Below are 16,202 nucleotides of genomic sequence, written 5' to 3' on the forward strand. Positions count from 1 at the left end.
ACATTAGCAATCTGCTTCAGACGTTGAGTGATCTCTCACGTATACTTATGCTTAAATTTCTTAATTGGACTTTCTGTCTCTAATTTCCTCTCTTAATTCTAAGTATACCATCAGAGTTTTATTTCTAAAATCCAAATGTGATTTCACCACTTCCCTGTTGGAAAACTGTCAATGTGTCCATATTGCTACTGGCTAGAATTCAAATTCAAGTGGCATAAAGAGTCACTCACTACGTGGCGCAGCATGCTGCTGAGGATATAAAAGTGAGTACAACAGCCATTGCTTTCAATGAGCTAGCTGAGGAGACAGACGGGCAGATCATTGTACAACTGGGCTAGTACAATGACAGACCTGCCTGGGTGGCATGTGAGCAAAGAGGACGGATATATAATAAGCCAGGTTAGGAGGAAGAGAGGGGTAAGGGAGGGTTCCTGGAGGACGCAGTGCCAGTGGAAAGTCCTCAAGTGTAGGGAAGAGTTGCCAGAAAGAAGGCAAAGGAGAGAGCAGCACAAGAGCACCGAGGTAAGAAAAGCCTGGTGAGAAGTTGCTGATATTCAAATGACACTCTGTGAAATTTTCTACAGTCTTCTCGTCCAGAGTTCAATTCTTCATTCTCAGGGTTCTCATATCACTTTACACCTACTTCCATTACTGTACCCATCACATTGACTGAGATGCCAGGACCCCTATTCGTATCTCCCATTTATCCTGTGACCCACACAAATGTTCTGTGAATGTATGGGTTGCATAAGATTAGATTGTTAATTTAATATAGATTAGATGGGTCTGGAAATTTTGTGACCTTCTGTTGTAGAATTCCAAAGAAACTGGGAGACAAAAATTCCCTGTTGTTAAGACGCATGTGCTCAGAAATTATTCTTGTAAACTCTATTAAATCTTATAAACTGTGTTTAAAAAGTAGAGGCAAAAAAAAACTAGGATCAAAAAACATATTCCCAACAATTTAATATTTGGTGTCTCAAACTACCATGAAATTAGTTATAATCAAAAACAAAATACCCCACACCATTTCTCTGAAATTGCTGTACTTGCTGGACCCACTGATTTCCCACAGGGCTTAGCCATGTCTCACGTTCTAGAAGCCTGACTCAGTGCTTCAGATACTTCAGCAGCTTAAAATGCCTGTCTAAGATACCACTCTAATGGTTCTCTTTCCTATTTCTCTGTCATAATATGTCCTTAATTCACTTCTCTTTGGCACTCAGACCTGGGACCCAATACTAATTAGGTTAATCATGAAAGAGCCTGGGAACTTATCACTGGGTATCTACCTTTTTATCTAAATCTTCCGTAATATTTATCTATTTATAGGCTAATGGTAGCAACCTGCTCCTTGCTTTCTGTGTCCCACAATATACATACAAACCCCTGCGTGACACACAAGGCCCTGTCCAGAGAGGAGTGTTCCAAGTCTATATTACAGAGATATAGTTCCCCTGCCTGAGGTGCCTCAATTTGTACAGCTAGGATCCTACTTTGAATCCTGCTTCTTAATGCCAAGTACCTGTATGCACTTAGGCTGGGTCCACGCCATGTTCCTGTGGAAACAAACCAGTCCTTGATGGCCATGCAGGATGCTTGTCTATATTGTCATGGCCCTCCCTTCCTGCCTCATAAATGCTTACCGAGGAGTGTGTGTGTGTGTGTGTGTGTGTGTGTGTGTGTGTGTGTGTGTGTTTGCTCATGCGTGTGTGTGGTTTTCACTGGAATCCCGAGGGAGACCTTCCATGGATCCCTATCCACATACTCTGCTACCTTTTGGCAAACCCTCAATGTAGACATTTGGTACCACTGGGTTTTCTGGCCTATGCTATATATCTTGGATGCTGGTTCTTTTTGCTGCCTGTTGAGATGTACATCTCTAGTTCAAACCCAAACACAAAGGTAACAAATGTTAAAGGTTGATTATTACAAATCTCAAACCTTCCATCGGTGGATTAGTGAATATTATATAGGGAGACTATGAATAACAACAATTAAGGCTACAGCCATCAGAGGGTCAAAGGTAGATGGGATTATGCATGATCCAGCAAAACATTAATATCTGTGCTCTTCTATAGTGTTTTCCTAAAACTTTAAACATGGTGAAATTATTTCAATAATATGAGAATGAGTATGATCTAGAAAACAATAGAAACTTTAGGTTTGAGAACAGGTTGTTAATAATTATAACAGTAAATATCATATCCAAGGTTGATGACCTACATGCTGAACTTGTTTTCCTTTTTAAAAGCTATTCCCAATTGAAAATATCCTGCTTTAGTTAAACCAACACTTACAAACCTTTAAAAAATTTTTCTTTGTACCTTTAGAAGAGTATTCTTGCCACTGATGTCTCTGGAGCAACACTGAGATCCCATGTGGTTACTCCTTTTTGAATACAACATCCGTATGGAATGGGTAGTTTCTTCAGGCATGGGCAAACATGTTATAGTATACCAACACCTTAAATACTAATTTTACTGGAATAATTTTATTAGAATTCCAAGGCTAATTCTAAGACTGACTTCTATCAGTGGTTACATTATTATTTATCTTCTAACTAACAGCTATTATAAAAGTCCAATAATTACAATGTTGGAAGAATCAGGTGAGACAAAAAATTATGCTGATTCTAGTTAGCAACAGAATGTTAAGAAAGGTCTGTAAGAATAAGAATGGTGTTCTAGGTTGCAGTTATTTGATACATTCCACCAGAGCACAGGAAAGACAAACAGATTAGGTCTACAATAAATTTTCAAGGTCATGGTCTACTATTTAAAATTGTTTTTTATAGAGGTGACTTTAGAAAAAATATATATATTTTCCTAATCTTTATATATATATTTGATGGATCATACACTCTTATTTGAGCTAGGTGATCTCATATGATTACCTGCAACTATTTTTCTTGTCATCAAGTTAAAGGGCAATCGAGACAAATTTAAATTTGGACTAAAAAAAAAAAAAAATATATATATATATATATATATATATATATATATATATATATATATACATTCTATTTTTTTTTTTAGTCCAAATTTAAGTATACCTAAGGTTACATTATGGGGAAAACTTTTCATCATTTTTCATTCACATATGGGATAAATCTAAGATTTAAATATTTCATTATCTCCAGCATCAATATATGCCTTTACTAAAATTTTAAATTTTTTTTTAAGAAAAAGAAGTATTTGCCATTAAATCTTAAAAATCCAACATGTAAATGGATGCTTAGAAAACCATATTCTTAATTGTGGGTTTATGAATTGAATGGAGAGCCTGGTATTTATAATGATAGGCCTTTATCCAGAGTAAATGTGTTAAGACAACATTTTTTTTTAATACTGTCCTGCAGAATGGGGATGAGAGTAGTAAAAACTACTTATTTGTATGAAACCTATATCTATTTTTAATATCTGTATTTGAAACACTTTAAACTATAATTTGACATGGTATTAGAATTTATATTCTGTGGTATACAGTAATCTTTGGATCATTCTTCTGAGTTAATTTGATAAGTGAATAAGCAAACAATGTGAGCAAGAGAATAATCTGTGTTACAGAAATTAAACTATAACAAACTTAAAGCACAACAAAGAGGCCAGGGTCAGGGCTAGACAAGATGGAAGTAAATCTACTGAAAAAGAAAAGAGTATGCTGTGGCTTCTCTCCATATTCCTCCATGACAGATGACAGCAACTAAACCCAAGAGCAACATGATAGTAGCTAGTAATTACCAGCTGAAGGAGTGGTTGGATTGGTGGGTAGACGAATGGGTGAGGGGGTGCTTATGACTGAGGACCCTTTGCCAACTTGCATCAATAGTCCAAAACTCTTAGACAAATGCCATGTGATGTGCTTCCTTCCCCTGTGAATAAAGTAGGACAATATGGGACTGTGACACTCAGATTGTTAAAATAAGAGGAGGGAAAAAAGCTTGGAAGTTTCATGTTGAAGAACATTTTTGCACTTGATAATTGTGTAATATTTCTACTAATAATAAACAGAGAAACTGTGCCTCAGAGAGAAACATTTTTATTGAATGTCATCTCTATCAGTCATCTTGCAGATAAGGAGGGAAAATGACAATATATTTTTTAACAAGTGTCTTCTAAGATAGGCTAGGAAGGGGGCTAGAAGGATTGTATTTTTATTGCTTAGAACTATGAAACATATCAAGGAAAGGACATCAACAACAGAGAGTTTTCAATATTTTCAAAATATGAAAGGCTTAGTGATAAGAAAACTATAGCACTAGGGGAAAAAATACCTATCCTAGTGCTCATAAGATTTAAACATTCATTATCTCTAGCTTCGACATATGCCTTTACCAAAAGATTTAATTTTTTTTTAAGAAAAACAGTATTTGTAAATCTTAAAAGTCTAACATGTAAATGGATGCTCAGGAAACCATATTCTTAACTGTGAATTTATGAACTGTATGGAGAGACCTTCTAGTTTTGTGACCTTGGGCTAGTCAGTTAATTACTCTGAGTCTAAAGATAAATCCGAAGATGAAGGTCCATGATAGTCCCACCCAATACTAAAACTGGTGATTCTGCAGGCACAGTTATATCTGGAAAAATCTCTGACATTTTTTAAGCTTCCCAAGAGTATTGGGAATTCAGTATGCATTTATAAAATACCTATGGTAGCATTTTCTTAACAACACTGCCATATGTGTGAAGAGATAGCTTTATTAAAATTTCTTTTGTTCCTTCCCAAGGTTCAAAGGCTGAACAAATCATAGAAACTCATATAGAATTAGTGATCATTCTATTTGATTATAAAACTTAAAAATCCAACCATTTTCCTTTTTTAATAACTATGTTTCATTTGAAATATCTGAATAATCAGTTTAATCTATACACATAAATTTACCTTAAAGTAACTTTTTTTCAGAAATATGGAATGGGACTATCAACCAATATTTATCAAGCAATGTTAACCCGTTTAAGCTGGTGTGGGAAGAGAATGTGAAAGTTTACCAACATAAAAGAGATTAATCCCACAAATCATACAGGTTTGGAGGAAGGATTGGGAAAATTTTATTGTTGTTAAAGAAACAAGCTGTTCTTAAGGAACAAGAACACTGAATTTTCCTGTTTTCTGCTTCTATTCCCACTATGCCCCGGCATCAGATAACCGCTGCCAATCAATCACTTCCAGAAGGTGGGATAAGATGCCAAATTATACTTTTGGCAGGATTCCACAGATTCTGTTTTTTTTTTTTTCTTTTTCTTCTTTAAAACTTACCATATGAGCTAGGTTTATTTTGAAATGTCCATGAAAAACAAGTCAGATTTTTCTTGAAATTGGCCTTCTTAGAGATGACATGTTTCTGGATATGCTTCATATAAGTCCATTTGTTCATTTTATTGTTTTTAATCTTTCTTGTTCATAATCTGTCCCCTAGAAAGCACTTCAAAATTTCACCATGTTCTGACATTACTGTAAAAATATATCCAATATGTTCATAGAAAGACAGTGATTAATATTATTTATTAAGAGAAATGTCTTATTCATTAATCTTAAGAAATGTTAGAGGGAAACCAATATAACCTGAAATTGACATCAAAGGTCATTCAATGAAGTTGACCATTTTATTTATCAAAAATTAATGATAGTAATTAAAGTATGCAGATGCTCTTTGACTCACAATGGTATACATCCCGGCAAACCCATTATAAGTGGAAAATATTGTAAGTTGAAAATACATTTAATACCCTTATCCTACCAAATATCATAGCTTAGCCTAACCTACCATAAGTGTGCACAGAACACTTACATTAGCCTATTGTTGGACAATATCACTTAACATAAAGCCTATTTTATAATAAAGTGTTGAATAGCTCATGTGATTTGTTGCTTTTGCACCATCACGAAGTCGAAAAGCTCATATTGCTTTTGCACCATCACGAAGTCGAAAAATCGTAAATCAAACTATCATAAGTCAAGTACCATCTGTATCCTGTTTTATCATTTGTAAAGCACTTTGACTTATGTTTCTGTTTGATTGTCATAGTAACCCTGCTAGACAAATAATATTATCTTCTTATTACAAATAAGATTCAGGAATAAATGACATAAAGTCACAGAGGTCTTAAATTATGTGATACAGATTATAACTCCTAAATTATTTCTCTATGTGCTCGCTTCGGCAGCACGTATACTAAAGTATTTCTATAGCTACCTCCATTGATATCAGCAGATATATACAGTTATGGCTTTGTAAAATTCTTCTCTTCTTAGTGACCTTATATGGGTTTGTTCAAGAAACTACTTCAAAAACAAGGTGAATTAATTAAAAAATAAAAAAGATATTTACTAAATAAATGTGTTTCTTGTACATCAAGAGTTATCAATATTTTGCATCTTCAATATTCTCCAATCTTTCCTAAGGAATTTATGAAGATATAAACAAAGATTTAAATGTAAGGATGTTCATCAAAACATTATTGATTGTACATCAAATTACAAATAAACAGTGGCACTTTATATAAACTGATTATTGAGTAAACTGAACAAATCAATTGACATCCATAGAGGTCACAGGATTTGATCTCAGGGCACAGCAGTAGTTACAGACATATTTGGGATTCCAACCTATGTTATCTATTTCTAGATATAGAACTCTCTCTACCAGGACACTCTTTATATCATACTCTAACTTCAGGATTGATGGTTTGCCCAGTAATTTGTGGGATATGAGTATGGGTTTATGTATAATTGTGATTTAAATTATTATTCTTTTAAATTAAAAGGGGAGGACAAATATAGCACAGCCAAGTAGTACATTAATGTTCTGCTACGTGTACCAAATGCTAGATAATACACTTCATATTAAATACATTTTCAAGGTATATAAGGAGTGTACCTCAACATAATCAAGGACATGTATGACAAACCCACAACTACATCACACTCAATGGTGAAAAGCTGAGGTTTTTCCACTAAAATCAGGAAAAAGACAAGTGTGCCCACTCTCACCACTTCTATTCAACATAGTACTAGAAGGTCTATCCAGGGCAGTTGGCAAACAAACAAACAAACAAACAAACAAACAAACAAACAAACAAATAAATAAATAAGGCATCCAAATTGGAGAGAAGATAAATTGTCTCTGTTTGCAGATGGTATGATCTTATATATAGAAAACCCTAGACTCCACCAAGAAACTGTTAGAACAAATAAATAAATTCACCAAAGTTAAAGGATACAAAATTAACATATAAAAATCAGTGGTGTTTCTATACGCTAACAACAAACTATGCAAAAATGAAACTAAGAGAATTATTCCATTTACAATAGCATCAAAATGAATAAAATACTTAGGGATATATATATATATATATTCACCCAGGACGTGAAAAATATGTATGTACACTGAAAACTACAAGACCTTGATTAGAGAAATTAAAGAAGATACAAACAAAGGAAAGATACCACATATTCATGGGTTGAAAGAATTAATATTGTAGAATTAATTATTAATTAATATTGTATTATTAATTATTTATGGGTTGAAAGAATTAATATTGACACCAAAAGCACAGACAACAAAAGCAAAATTAACAAGTGGGACTATATCAAACTAAAAAGCTTCTATGCATACTGAGGATTGTCAGACAATATTTGCGAACAATATATCCATTAAAGAGTTAATATCCAACATATATAAGGAATTCATAGAATTCTATAGCAAACTAAAATAAAATAAAATATAACCCAATTGAAAACTGGGCAAAGGACCCTCCCTGAATAGATTTTTTTTCCCCCAAAGATATACACATGGCCAACAGATATATGAAAAGATGCTCAACTTCACTAGCTATTACGGAAATGCAAATCAAAGCCACAAGGACATATCACCTTATACCTGCTAGGATATCTATTATCAAAAAGACAAGAAATAACAAGTGTTGATGAGGGTGTGGAGAAAAGGGAACCGCTGTGCACTCCTGAAGGCAATGTAAATTGGTACAGCCACTATGGAAAACCGTACGGTGGTTTGTCAAAAAATTAAAAATAAGACTACCATATGATCCAGCAATCTCATTTCTGGATAAAATCTCATGCATAATAAGAGATAATATCTATCTAGAAGGGTTATTGTGAGAATCAAATGGGAACATATGTGAAAGTGCTTTATAAGCAGTAAAACACTATACAGGTGGCCCCCAACTTATGATATTTCAATTTACAATTTTGACTTTACAATTGTATGAAAGTGATATGTATAATAAATTACATGAGATATCTGAAGGAAGTAAAATCAGTATCTCAAAGACATACCTGCACCCTGTGTTCATTGCCCCATTATTCATAATTAGCCAAGGTATGGATAAAACCTGTTTGTTGATAGATGACTGAATAAAGAAAATGCATATGTATACGTGAGTGTGTGTGTGCACAAACCTTGGAATATTATTCAGTCAGGAGGAAAAAGGAAATTCTGTTATGTGTGACAACAACATGAATGAACCTGAGGATATTATGCTAGGTGAATTAAGCCCGACAGAGAAAGACAAACAGCGTATGATATCACTTATATGTGAGATTTGTGTCCAAAAAAGTTGAACTCATAGAACTAGCGAGTAGAATGCTGGTTGCCAAAGGTTGGAGGGTGGGGGAAATAGGGAAATGTTGGTTAAAGGGTGCAAACTTTCAGTTATAAGATGAATAAGTTCTGGGGACCTGGCATACAGCGTGATGACTATAGTTAATAATACTGTGTTATTAGTATTGTGTTCATATAGTATTGTATACTTGTATTCTCACCATAAGTATATAAAAAAAAGAAAATGGTAATGGTGAGGTGATAGATGTGTTAATTAATTTGATTGTATTAATCATTTCACAATATATATGTGTATATATTAAATCATCACCTTAAAAATCATGTTGAACAATCTAAATACATACAATTTTTATTTCTCATTCATATCTCAATAAAGCTGGAAAAAATATATTTTCAAGGTCTTTACTCCATTAGCAGTCACAATGTAGTATGATAGTCTGGTAAGAACTAGAAAGTAAATATAGAACTTCTCATTCATATCACAACTAAATGACTGAATTAGAAGGGTCTTAAAATTAAGTTTATTAAAAGGTTAGGGATAAGCCAAAGTCAATAGTTCACCTGAGTTTTCTTCATAAATAAACTTTACTTACCAAAAAATGTACTTTGGATTCTTTTAGGAAAATCAAAGAGGAATGACAGAGAAAAGATAACTTGGAGACAATAAATGAAATTCTGAGCTAACATCCACAGAAGCTTCCAATGCTCATCTGGCATCAGATGCTGCGAAGAATGAATTATTTCCAAGAAGCCAAGTTCAAGCTGGTATGAAACCTGTATATTAATTACTTGAAAAAATGCCCAGTAGGGCAACATCTATATATATTGCAGTGAAAAAAATATATAAAGTTGTTATAAAGATGATGATCTAGCCAAGAAGGTGCCTGACCTCCAAAATAAACCCACTGACAAAAACCTAAGGAGCATTTGGATAAGAGTGGATAAGGAAACCTCCAATACAGATGGGTCTCCACATTTTGGCCTTGTGTGCACATGTAGCCAGAAAAATCTTAATAGTTCAGTTCAAAGCAGTAAACATGATTAGTTGGTTGTAAAAAATGGAACTGTTGGGTTAACAACATTTTCTATTCTTGTCATGGTTATAAAAACACAGTCTCTTCCTCCTGAATGTTAGCAGCTATAAATATGTTTAAACATAGAAAAGTAAACCTAAAAAAATTAGGAACTGTTTTTAACCAAAATTATTAACTCCTAAACCCAGAACATCTTCTTCTTCTCCCTGACTTAACATTCAAAGATGACTTTCAATCATCCCACAGAAATGTATTGCTAAAATTGTACTCATGGATATTCATTTTTCTTAAGTGACACAAACCCTATGTAGGTATCATTATATTACACATCCTTTCTGAGCTTCTTGACGTAAGTAACTACGTCTGCTTGTAAAATCACCTAGCTCAGTTCCAACCAGTGGAAAGGTGTTCAATATATGTTTGCTGAAAGGAAGATATCTCATTCTAGTTAGCATCTATCCACAAACAATGCTTAATAAGAGTTTGCCAGCTGTCCACCAAAATCTATTTTCCCTTCTTTGTCAGGGCACGTGGCTATATACCACATATTCTAGTCTACCTTGAATTAATTGTGGCCAGTATCCAATGGAAGGAGAGAGGAAACAATGTATGTACTTCAAACGGGGGATGGATATGTCCATCCCCCTAGAGGATGTGAGGCTGCAAAATGGGAGGAGTTGGGTTCTTCATTCACCCCATGGAGGAAACACCCAAAAGCCCAAGACAACTCTCATAGATTTACGTGAATGAGAAATAAACTGTTATCATGTTTAAGTATTTTTGTAGAAATTCATCCTATTAAATTCATTTAATATACAAATGTTTAGTAGATATTCACTGACTGAATTAATTCTTTTTTGTGTGGTTTGATTTTTTAAAAAATTCAAACTACTTTTAAACCTACAGAAAAGTGTCAGTAAAAATACAAAGAATCCCAGTATCCCCTTCATCCAGAATTCTTAATTATTAGTATTTGATTCTCATTTGCTCTCCCTGCCCACCACATATATACACGTGTATGTGTAAACACATATATATGGCATCCACCATATGTATGTATAGATGGTTTTCTCTGGCATGATGATGCATTAACCTAAACATTCTAATATGTACTTGCCCAAAAGATTCTTGTATACTGACACTATTCAACTCCCATAACCAGGGAGTCAGAACTGATACAACACTACCATCTAAGCCAGAGGATGTTGAAATTATTATATACTTATTGTATATTTAATTATTTCTTCAGTGTGACAAATATTATAACCACTCTGGCTGCCTCTTTCACCCACCATTCCTGCATCCCTCCTTTTCCCCTCCCACTTCTTTGGCTGCTAGGCACACTGCAGCTTGGCAACCCCTTCCCTCAGGCTTGTTCAGATGTCAGGCACCTATGTTAACATGTCTCCATACTAAGAAGAGAGGTGAAATAAGAAAAGGAAGGGAAAATGGGAAGAGCAAGGAGAGATGGAGGTATTAATTCATTTTTAATATAATGCTACAGGAAAGGAAATGTCAGCAAGTAACATTTTTGAAAGTCAGTAGTAAAAACATCCCGCAGAGACTACCTGATGTGGACATTTATATTTCACTTAAATTCTGTCTGAATGGAAAAGAATAGCTGAGAGGGCTGAGAAATCAGAGTTGGTTACCTAGACTTGTAAGTCTATTTGATGGCTAGCATCTTGGATCAAGTAGTCAAAGCTGAATTCTTCACTCAGATTGAAATCTATATCTTCTCTCATTCTCTTCATTGTAAAATATCTTCCTAGGCTTGTTACAATCTAAAGATTGTCTGAACACTGAAAATTCTTTTCAATTGTCCAGTAGCATAACTCATTACTCACAGCCCATATTAATGCATGCTTAATGTTTTTTATATTTTTATTTCCTTTATCACAAACTAAAACAGTGATAACATAAAATATATGTGTAAGCCAACTAGACTTCTTTTTATCAAACCAAAGCTTTTCTCTGAAACATAGCTATGAAAGAAAATAGGTTTATAGGAAGTGTATAGTACACATTCAGAAACATTTTGTCTCATAGATGTTTCGGTAAATGCTTCATGTCTATGTAGGAGGTAGAAGATTCCTACTAAAAATATATTTCTTGCCTTGAATGTTCACAATGGATGCTAAAAATTCTCAAATGAAGAAAGACAGGTCTGATTAGCAATATCTTATGTAATGTAATAACAATTTAGATTTTATACAATAATTTCAACATCTACTCATGTAATCTTACAAAAAGCTCTTGATTAATGTACTACATATAAAATGTTATCTACTACTTTGACAAATTAACAGAAAAACAAAAGTTTTCATCAGCATCTGTAATACTAATGCCAAATTGGGCTAACAGGGATCAACACATGTGAGAACATATAAGAAAACAAACTATGGCTTACAATTATAACAGGAAGAGAACATTGTTACCTAGGTTACTGTCTTCTCAATTATAAATGTGTTTCCTCCAAAATGTGTTTGTAAGTCATTTGCTGAAACAAAGACCTTATTTCTACCACGGAAATTACATTAAGGATGCATTTTAGTTCCCAAGACAAAACAGACTCTCTCAGTCATTATGTCATGAAAACGCAACGTGGTATTATCAGTACTATGTTTCTAACAAAGAAATACTAAGTCTACTTTCAAGACCCAGGTTTCTCTACTAATTCTAGTTGTACTGGCAACTGTAGTTCTCAGCAGTAAAATTTCCTCGTTCTCAATAGTAAGCTGAGAAGTCCTGGGATTCTAAGCAGGAGAGGGGATTCTGGGTAGCAGGAGGGAGGCTGCAGAAAGGAATGAGCAACCTTGGGCAGCATACATAGTCCAGTTCTTGGTAGGTAGTGAATGTTTTCTAAATCTCTGTGTTCTAGGCCTCTAGCACCAATTGGCAGAAAGGGGACCAAATATTTGGTGACAGTGATGGTGCAAGAAGCGTGGTGAGAGGTACAAGTAATGGCTAAGGACAATGGAAAGGTGAAAGGAAAATTCCGGCAGCAGCCCACGTGAGTAACGGGAAAAGGGAAATCACCGTTGATAATGTATATGTGTACATACACACATGTCAGTTATTAATTTAATAATACTCATTGGAATATTGCAAGGCAGTTCAGCATAATAGTTACTTTTCAATATTTTAACTGATCTAATACCCTAATGCAATATTTTATAGCATGCTTTCTGACATTAGTGAGAATTATGTATACTTATATATATTTAAGTAATATTGTGGTATATAACTGTTACTAAAGATTTTGTGCTATGTGATATTTGTGGTCTCATCTCACCTATCTCGGGGGGCACACTGACATTATTGAGATAGCTCACCATGCCATGTGGAAAAATCTCTCATACGATAAAGGTCAAAGATTAAGCAGGATAGCCATTGAATTAATTTGCTTTACTTAAGAGGAGTTACTCCATAGTTCAAAACTAAAGTCACTGATAGACATGTTTCTCATCTGTTTTGTGGGTATGAGGAGAACAAGTCATTGATTTCCTCTGGTGGCTTTTTGTTTGTCTCAGAAGAATACATTAATAAATTGTACACAGCTGTGATTTAGTAGTGTGACAAAAATGAAGAATGTGTTCTCTGTCCACGGAGAAAACACAATACAAATCCCTTCCTCTTGCCACCCTCCCCCATCATCACCACTTAGCCATCTGAAGTGTTTTTAACCCCAACCACTTCAAAGTTAATGATACACTGTCGCCTCAAAATCATGCTGATTAGAAGTTTCCAGTTTTTTGTAAATATACCTCCTACTGAATGACTGTTTTTATGCTGTATGGCTGTGGTTCCTATAGGTAAAAATGTCCTGCAGACAAGTAATTTTTGACCTAGCCACCCTCAAACTTGGGTACTGACCCTTCCAAATTACTTCATTTAGAAAAATGAAAAGTACTCAGAAACAAAAGGGGCTCTCCAACTTCAGGAAATCAAATACTTCCAACTTGTACTAATACGATCACATTTTCTCTCCTCTGGATGATTAGTATTATGGACACTTTCGAAGAGAAATAGTCAAAGCAATCTAAACATTTTCGATGTTTACTTCTAGAATGCTTATTTTTATTTTTTCAAGATTTTATTGGGGAAGGGGAATAGGACTTTATTGGGGAACAGTGTGTACTTCCAGGACTTTTTTCAAAGTCAAGTTGTTGTCCTTTCAATCTTAGTTGTGGAGGGTGCCGTTCAGCTTCAAGTTGTTGTCCTTTCAGTCATAGTTGTGGAGGGCGCAGCTCAGCTCCAGGCCCAGTTGCTGTTGCTAGTTGCAGGGGGCGCAGCCCACCATCCCTTGTGGGAGTCGAACTTGCAACCTTGTGGTTGAGAGGACGCACTCCAACCAACTGAGCCATCCGGGATCTCAGAGGCAGCTCAGCTCAAGGTGCCGTGTTCAATCTTAGTTGCAGGGGGCGCTGCCCACCATACCTTGCGGGACTCGAGGAATCGAACTGGCAACCTTGTGGTTGAGAGCCCACTGGCCCATGTGAGAATTGAAGCAGCAGCCTTTGGAGTTAGGAGCAGGAAGCTCCAACTGCCTGAGCCACCAGGCGGGCCCAAGAATGCTTATTTTTCATATTTTGTTTTTTAAATGAGTGTTCCTGATATCCCATAGGTTTAGAATATTTGTCATATAAAAGTAAATGTCCACTTTGGAGACAATAGAGATTTATACAATTTTACAGTTGGGAAGAACCTTCGAGATCCTGAAACACATACCCTCATATTTACAAATGGAAGCGTCAGTGATTTATCTAAGCCTAAACTAGTGGGAGAACTGGATTACGAGGCCCATTCCGTTCAATTTCTCCTTGGTAAAACCTAGTGATGCAATAGGTACCAAATTCCTTCACAATAGCCCAACTTCTGAGCATTCTGGGCACATGCTCCCATATTAACACAGTCTCTTTCGTTTACTTCTGCTATGGTTCATTATTCATAATTAATTCACTGGTCATGACTGTCACTAGCATATAAAGTGTGTCATTCTAGTCTCTTGATGTTTCTATCATCTCTTTATTCTTAACACAGTAGTCAGAATCTAATCTATCCTTTAGCTTGTATTTTCCTTTTACAACCCTATCATGGATCTCTTATTGCCTTTTAAGTTAGATTTAACTCAATAAAACATTCAGTTTTTCCTTATTTGATAGCTGTCATCTACCAGTATACTCTCTATTTAACCTCTACTTCAGCAAGGAAATCATATATCTCTTTACATGTATGCCACTAATTATAGACCTAAAATTTGATAATGATGATAATATTACAGCATGCATTACTTTATGTCAAATATTGTCATTAATGCTTTAAATCCATTGTCTTCTTTAGCATTTGCAATTTGGATTACTTGTCACATTTACGTTTTATTGTTTTACGATATAAATATTTTGATATAGTATTATTCAATTGCTGCTATAATGAATTACCACAAATTTAGTGGCTTAAAAGCACATGAGTTTATCAGATTAGCATTCTGTAGGTTAGAAGTCCAACAGGATTTTCTCTGGGTTAAAATCAAGGCATCAGAAAGACTGTTTATTTCTGGAGGCTGTAGGGAAGAATCTGTCTTCTTGCCTTTTCTAGTGTAAGGCTATTAATAGCTCTTATCATGACCCAGAAACCTATATATTATACTTTTTTATTTGATGATTGTTTGCCTAACCTCTGTGAGAATGTTAATTCCTTGAGAGTGGGCATTTTTATTTGTTCTGTTCGTAGCTATATCCTAGTGTCTTAGAACAATGCCTGACAGATAACAGGCACTCAGTCAACATGGATTAATCAATAAATGCTACTTAATAACTCTGCTACTTAATAATTATTTTATCTCTGTGAAGCTAGACATTTTAAGCCTCAATTTTCACATTTGTGGATTGGGGGTGTTAACAACCAAGATATTTTGAGGATTAACTGAAGTTGTATTTGTGAATACCTAGTAGCATAGTGCCTGAAACATAGTTTGAACAAATTATGTTATTATTGTTATTAATAAAAATGTACTTTGTTGTATTTTCTTGGTAGCACCTACAGCAATCCAAATTAACTTGTTTATTTCTTTACTCATTTATTACTTATTCCATAAAAGCAGAATCTTCTTGTTTCCCCTCTGTATCTCTAGTACCTAGAATAGTGACTGGTTTATAGTAAGAGCTGAAGAAATGTTTGTTGAACTAAGTTGTGTATAGGAAGAGAAGCTTTGGAGCCTTTTATCCGAACACTTCGGGCTGTACCCACTGTTGTGAGGGCTGTGCTGTTGTGTTCTGAAGGATTCAGTTGGGGATATGGGATGTAGAATTATGGTTAAGTTGGTGTTTGGGATGGAAGAAGCCTTGTAGTCTCCCTACTGTAAAATTTCTTAATTGTTGTGTCTTAGTTAACCCTATTAGAACCTGATGAAAGCCATGAACACTTCCCCCCAAATTGCACATCCCTACCTATTCAGAGCATTTTACATAAATGTCCAATGACCCGCCAAGGATCTGAAGACTATTAATTGATCTAACAGATGTTCCCAAGTCTCAGATTAAGAACTGTAGGACAGGTTCTTTCCTAGAGGTTATAGTGTG

The 16,202-nt window shown here is 34.8% G+C and overlaps 2 protein-coding genes across 7 annotated transcripts in view; one reads left to right on the plus strand and one right to left on the minus strand.

Moving 5' to 3' along the window:
• SNCA (synuclein alpha) overlaps window positions 1-16,202 on the minus strand; it is a 121,126-nt gene that overhangs the window by 61,429 nt on the left and 43,495 nt on the right. The gene's annotated exons all lie outside the window — the stretch shown is intronic.
• MMRN1 (multimerin 1) overlaps window positions 9,208-16,202 on the plus strand; it is a 163,954-nt gene continuing 156,959 nt past the window's right edge. For both annotated transcript variants that reach the window (XM_033105801.1, XM_033105802.1), the window contains exons 1-2: window positions 9,208-9,352; window positions 12,503-12,634. The gene's annotated coding sequence lies outside the window, so the exon portion shown is untranslated. The remainder of the gene's footprint in view (window positions 9,353-12,502; window positions 12,635-16,202) is intronic.

This window comes from Rhinolophus ferrumequinum, chromosome 5 (genome assembly GCF_004115265.2).
Source record: "Rhinolophus ferrumequinum isolate MPI-CBG mRhiFer1 chromosome 5, mRhiFer1_v1.p, whole genome shotgun sequence".
Classification (NCBI taxonomy): domain Eukaryota; kingdom Metazoa; phylum Chordata; class Mammalia; order Chiroptera; family Rhinolophidae; genus Rhinolophus; species Rhinolophus ferrumequinum.